The sequence below is a fragment of the Monodelphis domestica genome, chromosome 1 (assembly GCF_027887165.1).
Source record: "Monodelphis domestica isolate mMonDom1 chromosome 1, mMonDom1.pri, whole genome shotgun sequence".
Taxonomy (NCBI): Eukaryota; Metazoa; Chordata; class Mammalia; order Didelphimorphia; family Didelphidae; genus Monodelphis; species Monodelphis domestica.
This window is the reverse complement of record NC_077227.1, coordinates 345,596,256-345,617,582: the sequence shown is the minus strand read 5'-3', so window position 1 is coordinate 345,617,582 and position 21,327 is coordinate 345,596,256. Positions and strand designations below refer to the sequence as shown.

The window sequence follows — 21,327 nt, the reverse complement described above, 5'->3', positions numbered from 1 at the left end:
TTTTAAGCCCTGAAATTTTTCTTCACAAAAAAATAGCTTATTCTCCATTTGACCATACCTTCATTCACTGTTTGCCAAGAAACTGATGATAGAGATAGCATATGAAGATTAGTTTTTTCTCTCATGAACACCCATATTTATCACTTCCACTAATCTTATTACAAATTGTGTTTGCTTTCAATTTATGGCAACCCACTCTTTAACCTCTTGTTCTGTGCCTGTTGTGAGCATCATGGAGTATTATACAGAAGGTACTCATCCTAGAAGCTGTTGAAGAGCATGAGAAAACTTTCCCCAGATGTTGCTGGTTCCATCAATTCAAGTGAACTCATTATTTTCTTTTCTGATGCAGTGTCCCTCTAGAAAATAATGACTCTATATTATTGCTGTGCTGCCTGTACTCTCTCCAGTAAAAAGAATAAGTCTTTAGCAATGCAGATAAAAATCTCAACTTCTAAATTGAGCACCGAATGAGATTTTACCCTAATTTATCTATTGAACAATATACAGTCTTTTCTGTTTGTGCAAATAAAACATCAGCTAGTCTTAAACTGAGTAGAACAAGTAATTTTATTAATCCCAAGAAACTCAATTCCTGGGTTGGAAAATAACCCCACAATCACTAAAGGGGGTATCATCTAGAGTCTAGATTGGGAACCTGAAGGTACCTGAAGGATCATCTAGTCATAGGATCTTAGGTTCACATATCTAGAGCTGAAATCTCACCTCTTTGAGTCTAACCCCTTTATTTTACAAATGAGATATTGGAATGATTTGCCATTTCCTTCTCCAGCTCATTTTACAGTTGAGGGAACTGAGGCAAACAAGGTTAAGTGTCTTGCCCAGGATCACATACCTAGTAAGAATTTGAGACAGGTTCTAAACCCAAGTTTTACACACATCAAATCTCCCAAACTATCCAGTAAGCCATGCCAAAAAGACAAGTTACCTTACATTACAGATGAGGAAATTAAGGTTTAATCAATCGATCAGCACATTTACTTACTGCTTATATTCCTGGTATTTTGTACAGTGCATACTGTATACTTTGTATACAAAGAAACAAAAGCAACAATTCTTGCTGTTAAAGAGTTTAAGTGCCTTGTCTAAAGCAACCTGGATAGCAAATGGAAAAGGTGAAATTTGAAAGGGGGTCCTTTGAATCAAGATAAAGAGCTAATTTGTTTTGTTAGTCATTGAAACATAAGATTATATATTTAAAACTGGAAGAGACCATTGAATCCTAAAAACATTTTACCTAATCTAGTTCAGATCCTGAACAGGAGACTGCGGAAGCCAACTCAATCTATTCCAAAAAGCTAATTCTTACATTTTCATTATCTGCATTAAGATCTTAAAAAGAGGCAAATATGAAAAATCACAGCTGATTTATTATTTTTGTTGTTTGTTAGATTTAGGATGATGATGGGAAAATATTAATAATGCAGATTCAAATTTAAATGGTATGATACATTCCTCTTCCAGATAGCTAGATATTAAACATGTTAGTATACTCCTGGTTACCTTTATTTATGGGAGTATACTTCAAGGAATCAGAGGAAAGGAAATCAATTATATGACTCTTGACCCTATAGAGAAGGCCTCTTCTCACAATTTCTTAAATCCTGCTTTTATATTTTTGAGAACAGAGAGAAGATATATGGTAGAGAAAGTCAGAGTTGAGATTGTAGTGTTCCATTCTCTTTCTCTTCCTATAACCATCCAAGTGCCTTTAAACTGATGTTCTTTTGTATAATACTCCCTGGTAAGTAGCCTTGGAATAGAACAGAAAAATGAGAGTAGAGTTTATATCACTTAATTATTTTGAAGTATTAGCTCTAGTAGACAGCTACATGGCTCAGTGAACTGAGAGGTAGGTCCAGAGATGGGAGGTCCTAGGTTCAAATATGGCCTCAGACACTTTCTAGCTCTTTGACACTGGGCAAGTCACTTAATCCCCATTGCCTTGCCCTTACCACTCTGCCTTGGAACCAATACAAAGTATTGATTCCAATACAGAAAATAAAGGTTAAAAAAAAGTAATCACTATAGCTTAATGATGGTGAAAGAGCACTGCATTAGACATCAGAAGATGTGAGTTCTAGCCCTCACCTCTATGAAAAAAAATCTCTAAAATATATGTAATAAACAGGAAAGAGAAGCTATATGTGAAAAAAAGAAAGGGTCAAATCTATCAATCTCTCCATTATCCCACTCCATGTAAAACAACTGTTCTAATTAAGTGAGAACATTCCTCTCCAGTGAGTCAATTAGGTTAAGAGCACTCGAATAGGTACAAGAAGTCTTTGATCAATTTGGCATTTATTCTCTTTATTTCTGTAGATAGTTTATGAATTACATGTAAGCATAAATTTCAACATAAAATTTCTGAAATTATATTATCCATATTATCTCCATACTTCTTATTCCTCTCCCTTCTTGGGGCTTGAAAGCAATTCAAACTGACTTATACATTTATTATCATGAAAACATTTATATATTATTCATTTTTGTAAGAGAATAATTGTATAAAATCAAAACCCTAAATTAAAAATCCAAATAAACTAAAGTGAAAATATATACTTTTATCTGCATTGTGACTCAAAGAGTTCTTTCTCTGGAGATGGATAGCATTCTTTGACATAAGTCCCTCACAATTTTCTTGCATCATTGTATTAATGAGAGTAGTAAAGTCTTTCACAAATGATCATTCCACAATATTGCTGTTATTGTGTATAACATTCTCCTGGCTATGCTTATTTCACTAGGCATCAGTTGAGGTAGGTCTTTCCATCTCTTTCTGAAAGCATCCTTTACATGATTTCTTAAAGCACAATGGCATTCCATCACTGACATATGCCATAATTTTTTCATCCATTTTCCATTTGCCGAACACCTTTTGATTTCTTTGTCACCACAAAAAGAACTATTATAAATATTTTTGTACAAGTAGGTCCTTCCCACCCACCCCCACCCCTGCCTTTTTTATATCTTTAGGATACAAACATAGTAATGGCATTATTGGATTTATTGGATTAAACATTTTGCATTGTTTTGTAGTCTTTTGGGCACCAAGTTGGCCCTTAGAATGATTGAATCAGTTCATATCTCCACCAGCAATGCTTTAGTGTGCCAATTTTACCATAACCCCTCCAACATTTATCACTTGCCTTTACTGACATATAGTCTTTGATCAGTTTGGAAGGAGTGAAAGCAAATAGATAAAATGGTATGATGTTGAGCAAGAGGTGTATGGGAATTGGCTCTAAAGACTTGGCACAACATGTGAATCTTTTATAAATTAGTAAGCCAATATGGAATCTGAGCATTTCAATATCTTGTCATCATAGAAGAAAGAGCATGTCCAACCAAGCTCATTATTGTACCACATTGTTCTTGAACCCTCTGAGAAAGAGTAGCCAGTTACCCTCTGGTAGCCAAGCCTGCCAGTTTGAATGTGGTACTGAGGAGTATATGCAAAACTTGTGCTTCAAATTAAAGAAATGTTTTAAAATGAAGGTCATTGGTGTCAGATAAGGAAATCACAGAGAGGGCACATCCCCATCTTATGTCTGCTGTTCCAGGCTTGGAACCTAAGTACAGGCCAACATTTAGACCTTCAGATCCTGCCTGGGCAAAATAGTTCTTCAGCCAACCCACACCACTTGGAATTCTAAACTTGTGGTGAAGACTGGAATCCCAAACAATGGCAATCTGTGCTGAAGTGGACTGATGTGTGTGGGCTCAGGGAAATCCAGGAGTCACAGTCTGGGTCTGTGGTAAGGACATAGATCCCAGTTTAGGGTATTTGCTGGACTCAAATGTGGGCATGGGTCTTTTTGCCAAAAGCTCAGGGTGGGGCTTCAGGATAGGGCAATTAACTGCGGGCCTGACTGGATCAAATACACAGTGAGATAAAAAAAATTAAACCTAAGCCTAAGGCTAGAATTTGAGTGGTTTGTGAGCTGATCAAGATCAGAGTAAGCTTATGTAAAGCTTATGCCCCAAGCCTGAGGCAAATCTTTAAATTATCAACATCACAAGTGTTAATTTAATCAGAAGTGTATGATGGACCTTAGAGCCCCCAGTGTTCAGGTCATCATACCATTTTGAAAGAACTGAAACTGACAGAAATCCAGAAAATAAGTGAAGAGTAGCATCAGAAGGACTGAATTTTAAGAGGGTACACTAAATTCCCCCCCAAATCAAAGCCTACCTATAAAAGGTAGGAAAAATGAAAGGACAACAAAAAAGGCACCTTATTCTAAAGACGTTTTATGGAGACAAAGAGCAAGGTACAGACACAAAAGGGGATAGTTCGAGCAAAGCAAAAATAACAAAAGTCCAAAAGAAAAATATGAATTGGACATAGTTTCTGGAAGAGCACAAAAAAGACTTCAAAAACCAGTTAAGAGAGGCAGAGGAGGGCGATACACCCAGGCTTTCCATGGGGAGAGCTATGGAGGTCAGTGGCACTGGTTGCACCAGCATGCCAAGTGGCCCCTGGGGCATGGCTGGGTCGGTGGGCTGGGGCTGGGCTTGGGGCTGGCTCTTGGGATGAAGCTAGTGAGCCCGTTAAGGGGTCAAGTCCTTTGTTGAACCCAGAGGCACTGAGGCCAGATGAATCAGCTCCAGGCTAGCTTTTGACCCTGGACCCAGCCCTGGTCCAGCTACCCCAAGAGCCTCCTGCACTGCTGCCAGTCACCAACCTCTGAGCGCTATGCCAGAACCATCGAGAGCAGCTGGGACTTGCTGCACCATATCAAGGTTTAGGTTATATTGATGTAAAAAACAGAATTCCATGTAAACCAGAAACAGTGATGAGAATTGCTAGCATCAGCAAAAGTCTTACCATGGTGACCATTGCCAAATTATGGGAAGAGGGCAGATTGGATGTTGATATTCCAGGACAGAAATATGTTCTTGAATTTCCAGAGAAATAATATGAAGGTGAAAAAGTTTCTGTCACTACAAAATTAATGATTTCTCATTTAAGTGGAATTTGCCACTATGAAAAGGATATGAAAAAAGTAAAAGAAGAGAAGGCTTATAAAGCTTTGAAGATGATGAAAGAAACAATGGAATTTAACCAAGACAAAGACTTGAAAGAAACAGGAGGCAAAAGTAATGAAAAGAATGACTTTGCCAAAGTTAAGATACAGCAAGATAGTGAAGGCAAAGGCTGAAATTCCAAACCTGTCAAGAAGATGAATGATTTTGAACAAGATGAATTATATTTGAAAGAAAATTTGAAAATTAAATTTAGTTTCTAAGATTATTTTAAAATGATCCTCTGTTCTTTAAACCATGTAGTCAGTTTTTGTACTCAACTTTTGGATATAGTCTACTGGCATCTGTCATAGAAAGAGCTTCAGGACAGACATTTTTGGACACTATGCAGAAAATATTCCATGATGTGGATGTGGTGATGACTGTGCAAGAAGAAAATGAGCCAATGATTTACAAGAGAGCAAGGTTTTATGTTTACAATAAAAAAGGATGTCTTGTCAATACTCCTTATGTGGACAACTTTTATAAATGGGTCATTGGTGCATTTCTTTCTATAGTTGGTGATTTTCTTAAATTTGGGAATGTAATACTCTATGGTGACCAAATTGGAATGATTAAAATCTTAAGTGAGAAGCTTTTGCCAGGGTACCTCAAGCCAGAAACCATGGTCATGATTTGGACTCCTGTGCCAAACACAGAGATGTCTTGGGATAGAGAAGAAAAATACTCAATGGCCTGGGGTGTGGTGGAAAAGAAGCAGATATATAGCTTCTGTTGGCAACAGCAACATTATGCTTCTCACAGTGGAGGGGCAGTGGGTACTAATAATGTCCTGCTAATTCTTCCTGAAGATTTGGAGGTAGAAACTATAGATAACAGAATAGCTATTCCCCCAAGAGGAGTGATCATTACCATCATATGTAATATGTAGTCTGTTGGCCTCAGAAAATGGCACTGGAATTTGATAAAGACAAATCAGGCTGATTCATTAAGCACCAGATGTGGTCAATTTAAATAGCATTACAAATAACAAAAGCACCAAAAACATGAGATTTAAGAAGGAATTTGTAAGGGGAAATAGACAATGCAGAGAAATATGTACCTCTTAATTGTTTGAACTTTTAATCAATATATTTGTTTTTTTGTGAAATTAGTACTTTATGCTCAGGGAAGTAACCTCATGATTTTTACTTTTTTTTCAGAAAATGTTAACTCATTTGAAATAAAATATTATAATAAAAAAGAGAGGCAGAGGAAACATGGGGAAGAGAAACGAAAGCAATGCAAGAAGAAATGGGGCATGGGGCAGCTGGGTGGCTCAGTGTATTGAGAGCCAGGCCTAGAGATAGGAGGTTTTAAGTTCAAATCTGTTCTTAGACAATACCTAGCTGTGTGACCCTAGTAAAATCATTAAACCCCCATTTCCTAGTCATAAAATAGAAAGAGATATCAGAGTGGACAATTCTACTAAATTTTATTTACAAGAAACAACTTTTAAGGCAGGGTGACACACACAGATTCAAGGTAAAAGGCTGGAGCAGAATTTATTATGCATCATCTAAAGTAACAATAGCAAGAGTAGCAATCATGATACCAGACAAAGCCAAACTAGAAACTGATCTGATTAAAAGAGATAAGGAAGAAAATTACAATTTGCTAAAGGGTACTATAAACAATGTAGTAATATCAATACTAAACATTTATATACCAAATGGTTTAGCATCCAGATTTCTAAAGGAGTACTAAAGGAGCTTAAGGGGGAAATATATAGTAAAACTATAATACTGGGGGACCTTAACTTTCCCCTCTCTGAACAAGAAATTGAACCAAAAACTAAATAAGAAAAAGGTAAGGGAAGTGAATGAAATGTTAGAAAAAAATAGAGTTAATAGATATTTGGAGAAAACCAAATAGGGATAAAAAAGAAAATATCTTCTTTTCATCAGCACATTGTACATATACAAAGATCAACCATAAACTAGGGCATAAAAACATTGGAGACATGCAAAAAAGCAGAAATTATAAATGCAACTTTTTCCAGATCATAATGAGATAAAAATTATAATTAACAATGGTTCTTGGACAGGCAAATTTAAAATTAGTTGGAAACTAAATAACTTTTCAAAACTGGTGGGTCAAAGAAGAAATCATAAAAACAATTATGGACTTCATTAAAGAGAATAACAATGAGGAGACTACATTTAAAAAAACCTATGGAATATAGCCAAAACAGTCCTTAGTGGAAAATGTATATCCCTGAGTGCCTATAGCCAGATAAGTAAAGAGAGAGGAGATTAACAAATTGGGCTTGTAACTTAAAAAATTAGAAAAAGAGAAAATTAAGAATACCCAAATAAAAACTAAATAGGAAATCCTAAGAATTAAAGGAGAAAATAATAAAATTGCAATTATGTTAAGGGTAAATTTTAGGTTTAAGACTGAATATAGTATTTAGTGGTGGCCAGGGATTTAAATTTTAAATCCCAATTAAATATTCAAGTCAGAATGGGATTTTGTGGTGGTTTATTTACAATAGAAGGAAGAAATTAAGAAGGAGAAAGAGGGAAAAGGGTAAAGATCTACTCTGGCCTGGCCTGAGGCATGGGGAGTTCAGAGGCCTCTCAGCCAAGGGGCCTTCCCAGAAGATTAAATCTAACCCGGCTTCCAGCTAGGAGACCTCCTCCAAGATGAGAAGCCTCCTTGGAGGCTAGAACCTTCAGAAGAGTCAAGAGAAAGGGAAGTCAGCCTTAACACTCACCATGTGGTCACCTAAGGGAAGCAGTCTTAGGACCCATGCACCATCAGCTCCTCCAAGTCAAATTCTACCACCCAAGTCTGCAAAAGCCTCAAAAGCCCACAAAAGCCCCTTTACAGGAAGTGCTGTGAAATATAAAGACCGTTCTTTATGTCACTTCCTGTGTCTCACATGTACCAATGGTGGCTTAAACTTGGCTTAGGACAGCCAAGGGTGTCACTCAGTTGTTTCTGATTTGTCACTTGCTAGTACACACAGGTCACAGACCATCCTCCCCTACAGTTAATCCTTAGTGGGGGTGTATACATTTTTGGTTGCTAGAATTCTAAAGACTAAGCAGGGTAGAGTAAATCTAAAATTCACAAGTAAAATAACTATTGAACTAATAAATAAGTCTGGGAGCTGGCACTTTGAAAAAACAAATAAAATTGAGAAAGTATTGGGAAATGTAATAAAAAAGAAAGAAGAGAATCAAATTAACAGTATCAAAAAACAAAAAGGGCAATTTTACCTCTATTGGAAAGGAAATTAAGACAATTATTAAGATCTACTTTGCCCAATAAAATGGGAATAAACATGACTATCTAGGTGAAATGTGTGGATATATACAAAAATATAAAATGCCTTGATTAACAAAAGAGGAAATAGAATACTTAAATAATCCCAAATTATAAAAAGAAATTGAAAAAGCCATCAAGGAACTCCCTAAGAAAAAATTCCCAGGGCCAGATGGATTCAAAAGTTAATTCTTTTAAACATTTAACAAACAACTAATCTCAATACCACTCATACTATTTAGCAAAATAAACAAAGGAGACTTACCAAATTCTTTTCATGAAACAAATATGGTACTGATTCCAAAAGCCAGGCAGACCAAAAACAGAGAAAGAAAACTATAGACAAATCTCCTTAATGAATATGAATGTAAAAATGTTAAATAAAATATTAGCATCTAAACAATTGGAAAAAATATTAATTACTTCTGGGTAGGATGAGCTAATAACATAAAAATGACAATCCTACCCAACTTAATCTACTTATTCAGTGTCATAGTTAACAAACCACCAAAAAACTTTTTTATAGAATTAAAAAAAAATTATAACAAAGTTCAACTGGAAGAACAAGAGCTCAAAATTATCAATTGAAATAATGAAAAAAATGTGAAGGATGGGGGCCTAGCAGTACCAGATCTTAAACTGTATTCTAAAGTCATTAAAACAATATGGTACTGGCTAAGAGATGGAAGCATGGATTAATGGAATAGACTAGGGGTAAATGATTTCAGCAAACTAGTGTTAAATAGATAAACCCAAAGACCCCTGCTTTTGGGACAAGAATTCACTATTTGACATAAAAACTGCTGGGAAAATTGGAAATCAGTATGGGAAAAATTAGGTTTCGATCAACATAACCCCTATACCAAGATAAATTCAAAATGGGCAAATGACTTAAATATAAAGAGTGAAATCATAAACAAATTAGGTGAACATAGAAGAGTATACCTGTCAGATCTGTGGGAAAGAAAGGAATTAAGACCAAGAAAAAGATAGAGAACTTTTCAAAATGTAAAATGAATGACTTTGATTATATAAAAATTAAATATTTTGTATAGACAAAACCAATGCAACCAAAATCAGAAGGAAAGCAACAAACTGGGAAAACATTTTGTAACAAAACTCTCTGACAAAGGTTTAATTTCCCAAATATAAGGAACTAAGTCAAATTTACAAAAAAAAGAAAGAAAGAAAGAAAGAAAGAAAGAAAGAAAGAAAGAAAGAAAGAAAGAAAGAAAGAAAGAAAGAAAGAAAGAAAGAAAGAAAGAAAGAAAGAAAAATCAAGCCATTCCCCAATCAACAAAAGGTCAAGGGACAAGAATAGGCAGTTTTCACTTGTGCTGGCTGGGACCCATGAGGCAGACCAGGATGTGGTAAGATTAGCATAAGATTAGAAAGATTAGCATAAGATTAGAAATCTCCCTCTCTGTCTTTGCTCTCTATTTCAAGTAAATATAACAGTTTTTGTGACCTGAAGATTTGGAAAAGAATTCTCATTTTTTTTTAGGAAGCCTTTTATTATAGAATAGAGAATAGATTAGCTTGGGTCCTGTTCTTGCTGCAAAGCTGCTTTTCATAATTTTCACAGCCTCTATCACTTGCTGAGTCATCTGTCCCTCCTGCTGTTGCTGTCTCTTGCCTTCTATCAATTCTCTAGGAGCCAAGCTGATGGGAGAGATACCTCACCCCCACATCAACCCTAACCCATCACTATACTGCTGTCTGATGAGCCAGGCTTTTAGCAACAATCAGCCGAATCTCTTGGCATTCAATCGCTGACCCTACCTGGTGAGACAAGCTTCTACCAGTTTCTACCCTCTGGCTCCCCAGCTCAGATAGGTGGCTATCTGAACCACCCCCAGCATAGAGCTACAGGCTTCCAGCTTGAAACTGAGGCCAACTTCTGGACCCACTGGGATGGCAGGTCCTTGTGCAACTTAGATCATGAGCACACAGAGAAGGGACCTCTAGGCTACTTCCATGCTATATACTCCCAACCCTGCCTGGTTTCCAAGCTGATCCTAACACAGGGGATTTTCTACTCTTCTGGTTGTGAGGGTGGGGAATGAAGCACCACACTCCAGACCCTGACCTCCCAACAGGAGGTTGAAGATCTGTGCTTCCAGGTGTGGCTAAAGGTCTACAGCAGACAGTACACACAGTTATAGTTCCATATACAGTCAAGAAGTAAAATTGTAGCCAATTTAATTAAAAAAAATTTAAAATAATAAAATAAAATATAATTGAATACATCAAATCAAATTTAATCAAATTGAATGGATTTAAATAAAAGAATTATTAATAATTAAAATTAATAATATTGAATTAAATTAAATAAATTCAAATTAATAAAATTGAACAAAACCAAATTAAGCCAAATTAACTAAATGCAATGTTCATTGATATACTAATTTAGTGCTTCATTATTTCAAATATCATAATAGAATTTTTTCAATAATAATAAAAATAATCATCATTATTGTGTATATCTATTAGTAGTACTATTGTTTGCATTGGTCTTTTATTTAACTCTATTCTAGCAAAATAGCTTTCTACAATAAAATTAAAGAAAGTTGTGTCTAAATTTTTTAAAATATATTTTAGAATACTTTCATTGTTCAAATTTCCCATTCAGCATTAGTCAGAAAAGCTCCAATAGGCATATCAGGACAGAAAGGCTAGACATTTTTCTTCTGAATTCAGGATAAAAAAAACCCTAGAAATTCTGGGAAGTATTGGAACAAATCAGAGGAAATCAGGAAATGTTCCTCTGGGTCCACCCCTGCACAAACTATTTAATTCTTTGATTGATCCTAATTTTCCTAAGGAACATAGTATGTCAAAGAAGGAAGCAAAGAGCTTTTGCAAAAAATCCTTTAGCTGATAAAGGTATAATTCTTTTGATTTTAAAGTTTTGTAAGAACTAAAACTAGCCATTGGCCATAGAAGAATTCTAAAGAATATGGTTATTGTGGGTAAATATGACTGAAAATTCAACAAAACCCACTGAAAATAGCTTGCTTGACTCAGAAAACCCTAACATCCTGCTCTCATTGCCCTCCAACCAGGAGTCTTTTCCTCCTTTAGGTCCATACCTCTCTGGCTTGACTCTTTCATTCCTTCTCCAAAACCACTAGTTAAATCTAGCAAGAAAGACACCCTGTAGTCATTTTACCTTTCCTATGAAGAGGCTCATGCTCCTCCTATTGACCCAAACCAGGAGTTGAACCTTTTGGCTCCTCCCCCCATCAGATATAGCTCACCTCCCACACCTCCCACCTCTTTTCATCCCAACCCACCTCTCTATCCTTTATTAACATCTCTATCCTTTATTAACATTCTCAACCCAACTACCCTTGCCCTTGAGGCACCCAGTCTTTGCCTTGCCCTGCTCATTTTCTCTCTTACTTTGCATAGCTTCTCTCTCCTCACTACTCAGACTCCACCTTCCCTCCCCCACTCTCTTCCATATCCTAACCATCCTTCTCATTCTCCCCCTCTCTGAAATTAAATTCCTCTCCCCAAACTCCTTTTCCTGACCAACCCCACCCATTCTAGCTGGTTTCCTCATCACCTCCCAGCCCCTACATCCAATCTCCTCCCCACTTTCTTCCATGTCCATACCCCCCTCATCCTTTTGCCCTGCCTTCCCACCTCTTGATAAGTCCCTCCTTTCCTCCCTCTGCTCAATCTCTCCTCCCCCTTCCCCCCACCCACTCAACTCAAACAAGCACATCAAATCAGTATCTAGTAACCACAGACCCATCAAATAAAGGCCTGATCCCTCTAAGAGATGTTCTCACTTACATAATAAAAGATGGAAAATAAATATTAAACATAAAACACCTTTCTCTCCATAAGACATTGAGAGATTCAAAGAAAGACCCCTTTCCTTTGAACATGAACCCATTGTATACATAAGTATGTTTGAATGAATTTATAGGATTTATAATCCCAATTGGACATGCAGAATTTTCTTCACACCCTGCTAATGGAAAGAGAAAGAAGTAAAGTCCTTTCTTTTGTCAATCAGGCCAAGGGAGAGGGTGAAATTCACTGGCTAAATTAAGACTTTATATGGGACCCAAATTCAGAGGAAGATGATTTACATCTATGTCAAGCTAGGAATATATTACTAAAAGCAATAAAGGCTTGTGCTGACAGGTCAGGAATTTGCACTAAATTTGATGACTTGAGATAGGAAGATGATGAAAAACCATCTCAGGTCATGGATAGATGTATTGAGATGGAATGCAGATATCTGAACTTAGATCATTCTAGGGGAAAAGATGGTAGACACATGAGGACACAATTTGTAAAAAAAAAAAAAAACTGCTGCAGCATGATTTGGAAATATTTTGTGACTAAATATCCTGAATGGTCCACTATGGACCCTGATAACTTAAAGAGATAAATGGTTTGCATCTTTCCATTGTTTGCTCATATTTTCCCCTTCTTTCCACCTCTGAAGTTGCCTGTAGTCTTGCTCCTCCTATTATGTGTCAGGTCTGTGGGTTTGGGCTTTTCTGTCCTGAAGGGACTTCTTCTATGCTTTTCTGAGTTGATTGGTCAGGTTGAGTCCTGATGTCAGATCTTCCCCAGCTGTCAACAGAAGATGAAAAGGAGCTGGGCTTCCTTTGCAGTACTTGCAGCCTCCACTCTTAGAGCAAGGCTCTCAGAACAGTTTGGGGGGAAGGGGTATTAGAGCTTGAGCTTCCCTGACCTCTGAAAACTTGATAAAATTAAGGGAGGGCTGAGTTGTTCTTGCAGAGCTGGATGTACCCTGAAGTCAAAACCTTGGCAAGGGGTGGAAATATGGAATGTCTCAGATGTAGGCTGCCTTCTCTGAGCTTCTCCTCTAGCTGTCTCCCCACCACCTATGTTCAAAGCCCTGAGCCTGGCACAGCTTTGCCCGCAAGTAACTCCCTCCAAAATAGTGCCCTTGCCTACCCAGAGATTCCAGCCACTACTGGAAGCTCAGTACTGTAGGTGGGGGAGGGGTCCTGGGACCTTCCTTCTTTTTTCCCACTAAACCCGAGTGTTCTCAGGATTTTGGGGGGTGTACCTTTATGGTGAGTTCAGAAGGAGTGTTCCTTAGCTCTGTCCTGTTGTTAGATTTGGTTTTAAGTTCTCTAGAAGCATTTTGGTTTTAATTGGTGAAGAAAGGTTTTCAGAGGTCTGACCTTTTTCTGCCTCTATGCCTCCATCTTGACTCTGCCTCCCAGTTTTCATTTTTGATGGCCATGAAAAGGAAGATAAAGAAGATTCTGAATTAGTGGAGTTGTTAAAGAAATAAAAGCTGAATTAGAGGAGAAATTAAGGAAAGAATTAGCCAAATTAAAGAAACAAGTAAAAGGAGATATAAAGGAGAGGTCATCGCTCTTTTAAAGGAACACAAGAGACAACCAATGATTTATTTTTGTTTGTTTCTTTGTTTTGTGGGAAGGAAGGCCATGTATCTATGGACTGTAGAAATAGAAACAAGAAAATAGGGACAGAAGAAGCTTGAGAAATAATAGTAACAATGATAAATCCTCTAACAGTATTGGTGACTGTAATAGGGTAAATTATAACTCAGACTATAATGCATCATGCCAAGGAATCTGTTATCACTGTGAGGTTCCACAGAGAAATAATCAAAATGGTCAGAGGTGTGGCAAAAGAAATCTAGATGAATGATGGTACTTGGAAAGGGAGGGAACCTCAAAAAGTCTGAAGGTGAATTTTAAGCCTTTTCAGACCCTACTGCCTCATTGATTTTAACAGCTTCAATGTTTTTCCAATTGTTTAGATCTAGTTTTAATTGTGTGTAGTTGTGTTCATATAGTTCTTGTGTTTGTTTTGGCAGATAGATTCCCAAGTATTTTACATTGTCTAGGGTGATTTTAAATGGAATTTATCTTTCTAATTCTTATTGCTGAGATGTGTTGGGGATATATAGAAATATTGATGACTTATGTGAATTTATCTTGTATCCTGAAACTTTGCTTAAGTTGTTGATTATTACCACTAGCTTTTTTGTTGATTCTCTAGGATTCTTCAAGAAGACCATCATATCATCTGCAAAGAGTGATAGGGTGATCTGCTCATTGCCTATTTTAATACCTTCTATTTCTTTTTCTTCTCTAATTGCTACAGCTAGTGTTTCTAGTGCAATGTTAAATAACTGAGGTGATAATGGTCATTCTTGTTTCACTCCTGATCTTATTGTGAAGGCTTCTAGTTTATCCCCATTGCAGATGATGTTTGCTGATTGTTTAAGATATATACTGTTCATTATTTTTAGGAAAGGCCCTTCTATGCCTATACTTCCTAGTGTTTTCATTAGGAATGAATGGTATTTTGAAAAAACAAATAAAATACAAAAAAAAGACAAAGTACTGGTCAATCTAATTAAAAAAAGGAAAGAAGAAAACCACATTGACATTATCCAACATGAAAAGGGAGACCTCATCTCTAAAGAAGAGTAAATTAAGGCAATCATTAAACACTATTATGCCCAATTATATGGCAACAAATATGGCAATTTAGGTGATATGGATGAATATATACAAAAATATAATGCCTAGAATAACAGGAAGAAATAGACTACCTAAACAATCACATGTCAGAAAAAGAAATTGAACAAGCCATCAAATAACTCACTAAGAAAAAATCCCTGTGTCCAGATGGATTCACAAATGAATTCTATCAAAAATTCAAAGAACAACTAATTCCAATATTATACAAACCATTTGACAGAATAAGCAAAGAAGGAGTTCTTCCAAATTCCTTTCATGACCCAAATATGGTACTGATTCCAAAGTCAGGAAGGTCAAAAACAAAGAAAGAAAACTACAGACCAATCTTCTTAATGACTATAGATGCAAAAATCTTAAATAGAATACTAGCAAAAAGACTCCAGCAAGTCATCATGAGGTTTATTCACTATGCCCCAGTAAGATTCATACAAGGAATGAAAGGATGGTCCAATATTAGGAAAACCATTTACACAATTGACCATATTAACAAGCAATCCAACAAAATCACATAATTATCTCAATAGATGCAGAAAAAGCCTTTGACAAAATACAACATTCATTCCTATTGAAAACACTAGAAAGCCTAGGATTAGAAGTGACTTTTCTAAAAATAATAAACAGTATTTATTTTAAACTATTAGCAAACATCATCTGCAATGGGGATGAACTCAAAGCCTTGCCAATAAGATCAGGATTGAAACAAGGATGCCTATTAGCACCTCTATTATTTAACATTGTACTAGAAGCACTAGCTGTAACAATTAGAGAAGAAAAAGAAATTGAAGGTATTAAAATAGGCAATGAGGAGACCAAGGTATCACTCTTTTCAGATGATATCATGGTCTACTTAAAGATGCTGGGGCAAGAGGATTGGGGGTATGTGAGTGCTTGCCTGGTTTGGGTGGAGTGAAGACCATGAGGAAGATAGCACATTGAGAAATGAAGGCACTTGGCTAAGTAGAAATAAGGGACATAGTCCTATAAACAGAATTGTGCAGGCTGATGGTTAGAAGGTGCTAAGGATATCCATTACATATTTGGGGGGGAGGGAGGAGGAGCAAAGTCTACTCTGTGAGAGGTTTCATATACATATTAAGATCAATTTGTCAATGAATTGGCACTTATTATGTGCCAGGCACTGTGCTAAGTACCAGGGCTACAAAGAAATGTAGAAGTATGGTCCTTTCCCTTAAAGAGATCATGTAATAATGGAAGTGACATCACACAGACAGTGGGCTCCATACTCTCTGTCCCGATAAGAAATGAAATAGAATAGATGATCTGTGTGACACTATTACTCTTGCAATGACTGGATGCTCTGGCTTATGACTAGAAAGAGCTGCTACTAAGTATGGGGACACACCTGATGGTACTTAGTTACAATGGAGGGAGAGGTACTACAGAGATAGAGAGATATGGAGCCACAGGGGATACTGCTAAAGGGGAATGCTCTGGGGTCTGCCTACTGATCCCTACTGATGACTTAATAGATCACTATATTTCCTAACATCCTTCCTCCCTAACTTCCTCCTAACCGCTCACTTCTGGAAGCCTTTTGACTTTCTCCCTCCCCCCTGAGTGGACTATAAAATACTCTAGTTTTCTTTCTCAGGTAAGGGGTTTATTGTGATAACAGGATGGGAAACTGAGGTGAGAGGGATGAGGGTTTCCCTAAACCACAAGGAGAATTTAGGAGGGTTATGGAAATAATCAGTCTTGTCACAAACTGTGACAGAGTGACAGAGAGATGAATGAAGGACAACAGTTTAAAATCTTCTTTCTTTTTCACAAAGCCACCAAGAAAAGTCTCTCCTTCAGCTTGGCTTTCCTCCAACTATTGGTCAGTCAAATCTCAGAGAGAGCAGCAGTTTTCCCCTTGGTCAGAGAGCCCCCCAAATCAAGCCAGCCCCACAAGGATCCTCAGCCAGCCTGAACTGCCAACTCCTGGGAACATTCTGTTTGGAACCTTCTTCTTGACTGACAGCCATGTCCCCATCCTTGTTTCTTGCATCTTGGCTTATCCTACAAAACCTCTCTCTCTTCCAGTCTCTACCAGAGGAAGTAGAGATTCTAGGTAAGAAAGCAAAATGAACCCACCTTATACGTCGCACTGAGATTTGACTTTGTGGAAGCCAGGACTGGCTTGGGGCTCTGGGGGGAGATATTCCTTCAAAAGAATTAAACATGGAAAGGAGATAGGAGAGGATTCATATTGAATATCTGGTTGTGTGTGCACATATGCTTCAATCTATCTATCTATCTATCTATCTATCTATCTATCTGTCTGTCTGTCTGTCTGTCTGTATATCTGTATATCTGTCTAGCTATTTAATACTGGCTTTATAGCAAATAAAATAGTATATATGTGTGTGTTTGTGTGTGTGTGTGTCTGTGTGTGTGTGTCTGTATTCATATTTGTGTGTCTATATCTATATCTATATCTCCACACACAGGGAAATACAGAAAAAAGGAAATTGTGCATGAAATTGCAAATCTCTTATTTACAGCTTATTCTTCCTTTTAAATAAATAATTAATTCAACATTTCATTTTGGAAGGTTTCCTGCTGGTTTATGTATCCTTTGGGCATATCTTCTGTTATCTTCAGTTTCTTTTTTAAAAATTAATTTTTTTCAGTTACATGTAGAACCAATTTTTGACAATTGTTTTCTGACTTTTAGGAATCATATTTTCTCCCTCCTTCTCTCTACCCTCACCCTTGGGTGATATATAGTCTGATTTAGGTAGCTAATATCAGTGCTTTCATGTAATACATATTTCCATATTGCTCATGTCATGATAGAAGACACATATCACACATGCAAAAGAAATCCCACGAAGGAAATAAAATGGAAATGGCATGATCTTATCTGTACTCAGGACTCAGTTTCTTCTCTGGCTGTGGATAGCTTTTTTCATCATGAGTCCTTCATGGTTATTTTGGAAATTTGCTTTGTTGATAACGATTTAGTACTCTGCAGTTGATCATCATATATTTTCGTTTCTGTATACATTGTTTTTCTGATTCTGCTCACTTCATTTTGCTTCAGTTCATATGTCTTACCAGATTTTTCAAAACTCATCCTGTTCATAATTTTTTATAGAGCAATGGTATTCCATTTCAACCATATTCTGAAACTTGCTTATAAATATCCCTCCTGTATATTCTTTAAAAACAAAAACCTCATTGAATCTAATGTTTAGAAATTATTTAAATATGAAATTAGGGGAAAATAAAATATAAAAAGGTTTTTTTAACTTCAAAAAGCATTCCTAGACATAAACAATTGGGAAAACATGGATTGCTCATGGGTAGGATGAGCTAACATAATAAAAATGACAATCCTAACCAAATTAATTTACATATTTAGTGTCATACCCATTGAACTACCAAAAAACTTTTTTACTGAATTAGAAAAAACCATAACAAAGTTCATTTGGAACAAAATATCAAGGATATCCAGGAAAATCATGAAGAAAATAGGAAGGAAGGAGGCCTTACAGTCCCAGATCTCAAACTATACTATAAAGCAGTGGTCATCAAAACAATATGGTGGTGGCTAAGAGACAGAAAGGAGGATCAGTGGAATAGCCTTGGGGTAAGTAATCTCAGAAAGACAGTATATGATACACCCAAAGATCCCAGATTTGGAACCAAAGTCCACTATTTGATAAAAACTGCTGGGAAAAATATGAGGGTAGTATGGGAGAGATTAGGTTTGGATTAACATCTCACACCCGACACCAAGATAAACTCAGAATGGGTGAATAACTTGAACATAAAGAAGGAAACTATAAGTAAATTAGGTGAACACAGAATAGTATACATGTCAGAACTTTGGGAAAGGAAAGATTTTAAAACCAAGCAAGAGACAGAAAAATCACAAAATATAAAGCCAATAATTTTGATTACATCAAATTAAAAATATTTTGTACAAACAAAAACAATGCAACCAAAATTAGAATGGAAGCAACAAATTGGGGAAAAATCTTCATAGCAAAAACTTCTGACAAAGGTCTAATTACTCAAATTCATGAAGAACTAAATCAATTGTACAAAAAATCAAGCCATTCTCCAATTGAAAAATGGGCAAGGGACACTAATAGGCAATTTTAAGTTAAAGAAATCAAAACTATTAATAAGCACAAGAAAAAGTGTTCTAAATCTCCTATAATCAGAGAGATGCAAATCAAAACAACTAGGAGGTATCACCTCACACCTAGCAGATTGGCTCACATGACAGCAATGGAAAGTAATGAATGCTGAAGGGGATGTGGCAAAGTGGGGACATTAATGCATTGCAGGTGGAGTTGTGAATTGATCCAACCGTTCTGGAGGGCAATTTGGAACTATGCACAAAAGACACTAAAAGATTGTCTGCCCTTTGATCCAGCCATAGCACTGCTGGGTTTGTACCCACAAAGAGATAATAAGAAAAAAGACTTGTACAAGAATATTCATAGCTGCGCTCTTTGTGATGGCAAAAATTTCGAAAATGAGTGGATGCCCTTCAATTGAGGAATGGCTGAACAAATTGTGGTATATGTTGGTGATGGAATACTATTGTGTTAAAAGGAATAATAAAGTGGAGGAATTCCATGTGAACTGGAATGACCTCCAGGAACTGATTCAGAGTGAAAGGAGCAAAACCAGGAGAACATTGTACACAGAGACTGATACACTGTGGTACAATCGAATGTAATGACCTTCTCCAGTAGTGCCAATGTAATCATCCTGAACAATTTGGAGGGATCTATGAGAAAAAACACTATCTGCATTCAGAGGAAAAACTGTGGGAGTAGAAACACAGAAAAAAAAAAGAAAAAACAACCCCTTGATCTCTGCCCTCCCTAGTTTGTTAATATATGCACTCAGGGATATGAATTTTCCTCTGATAACTGCTTTGGCTGCATCCCATGAGGTTTGAAAGGATGTCTCACCATTGTCATTTTCCTCGATGAAATTATTAATTGTTTCTATGATTTCTTCTCTAACTAACCAATTTTGGAGTTTTGTATTATTTAATTTCCACTTAATTTTTGATTTGGTTCTCCATGTACCCTTACTGATCATTATTTTTACTGCCTTATGATCTGAAAAGGCTGCATTTATTATTTCTGCTTTTCTGCATTTGTATGCCATGCTTCTATGACCAATTGTATGGTCAATCTTTGTGAATGTGCCATGTGGTACTGAGAAGAAAGTGTATTCCTTTTTGTCCCTATTTATTTTTCTCCATATGCCTATTAACTCTAATTTTTCCTAAGATTTCATTCACTTCTTTTACCTCTTTCTTATTTATTTTTTGTTCTGATTTATCTAAATTTGATAGTGGTTGGTTCAAATCTCCCACTAATATGGTTTTACTGTCTATATCCTCCTTCAGTTCTCCTAGTTTCTCCATTAGAAATTTGGGTGCTAAACTATTTGGTGCATACATATTGATTAGTGATAATTCCTTATTATCTATAGTCACTTTATTTATTTATTTTTATATTTATTTATATATTTATCTTCCCTATCCCTTTTAATCAGGTCTATTTTTGCTTTGGCTTTGTAAGATATCATGATTGCAACTCCTGCCTTCTTTCTATCAGATGAGGCCCAGAAGGTCTTACTCCATCCTTTAATTCTGACCTTGTGAGTGTCTACCTGCCTCATGTGTGTTTCTTGAAGACAAAATATGGTAGGATTTTGGATTCTAATCAATTCTGCTATTAATCTACTTTTTATGGCTAAGTTCATCCCATTCACATTCAAAGTAATGATTGTCACTTGTGGACCCCCTGGCATTTTTATATCCTCCCCTAATTCTAACCTTTCTTCTTTAGTTATAACCTTTTAAGCCAGTGATTCACTTTAAATCAGTCCCCCTTGTCCCCTCCCTTGATATGTTTCCATTTCTAGAGACTGCCTTTTTTTTTTCTTTTTAGCTTTCAAAACATTATTTTATTTGGTCATTTTCACACATTGTTCATTAGAAACAGATCATTTTCTTTTCCTCCCCACCAGCTCCCCGCCACCCCTTCCCTAGCTGATGCGTGATTCGTCTGGGTATCACATGTGTCCTCCTTGCACTGAACCCATTTCCTTGTTGTTGGTATTTGCATTAGGGTGCTCATTTAGCATCTCTCCTCGATCATGTCCCCTCAACCTCTGTAGTCAAGCAGTTGCTTTTCCTCCGTGTTTTTACTCCCTCCGTTTGGCCTCTGCTTGAGGATAGGTTTTTATTTTTTTCTCGTAGATTGCTGCAGGTTGTTCAGGGACATCGTAAAGCCAATACTGGAGAAGTCCATTATGTTCTCTTGTACCACAATGTGTCAGTCTCTGTGTACAATGTTCTCCTGGTTCTGCTCCTCTCACTCTTCATCACTTCCTGGAGGTCGTTCCAGTCTCCATGGAATTCCGCCACTTTATTATTCCTTTGAGCACAATGGTATTCCATCACCAACATATACCACAATTTGTTGAGCCATTCTCCAATTGA

At 36.6% G+C, this 21,327-nt stretch overlaps 1 pseudogene; it reads left to right on the top strand.

Moving 5' to 3' along the window:
- Nucleotides 1-4,447: 4,447 nt before the first annotated feature.
- On the top strand, nt 4,448-5,994 carry LOC100028380 (serine beta-lactamase-like protein LACTB, mitochondrial; annotated as a pseudogene).
- Nucleotides 5,995-21,327: the final 15,333 nt, after the last annotated feature.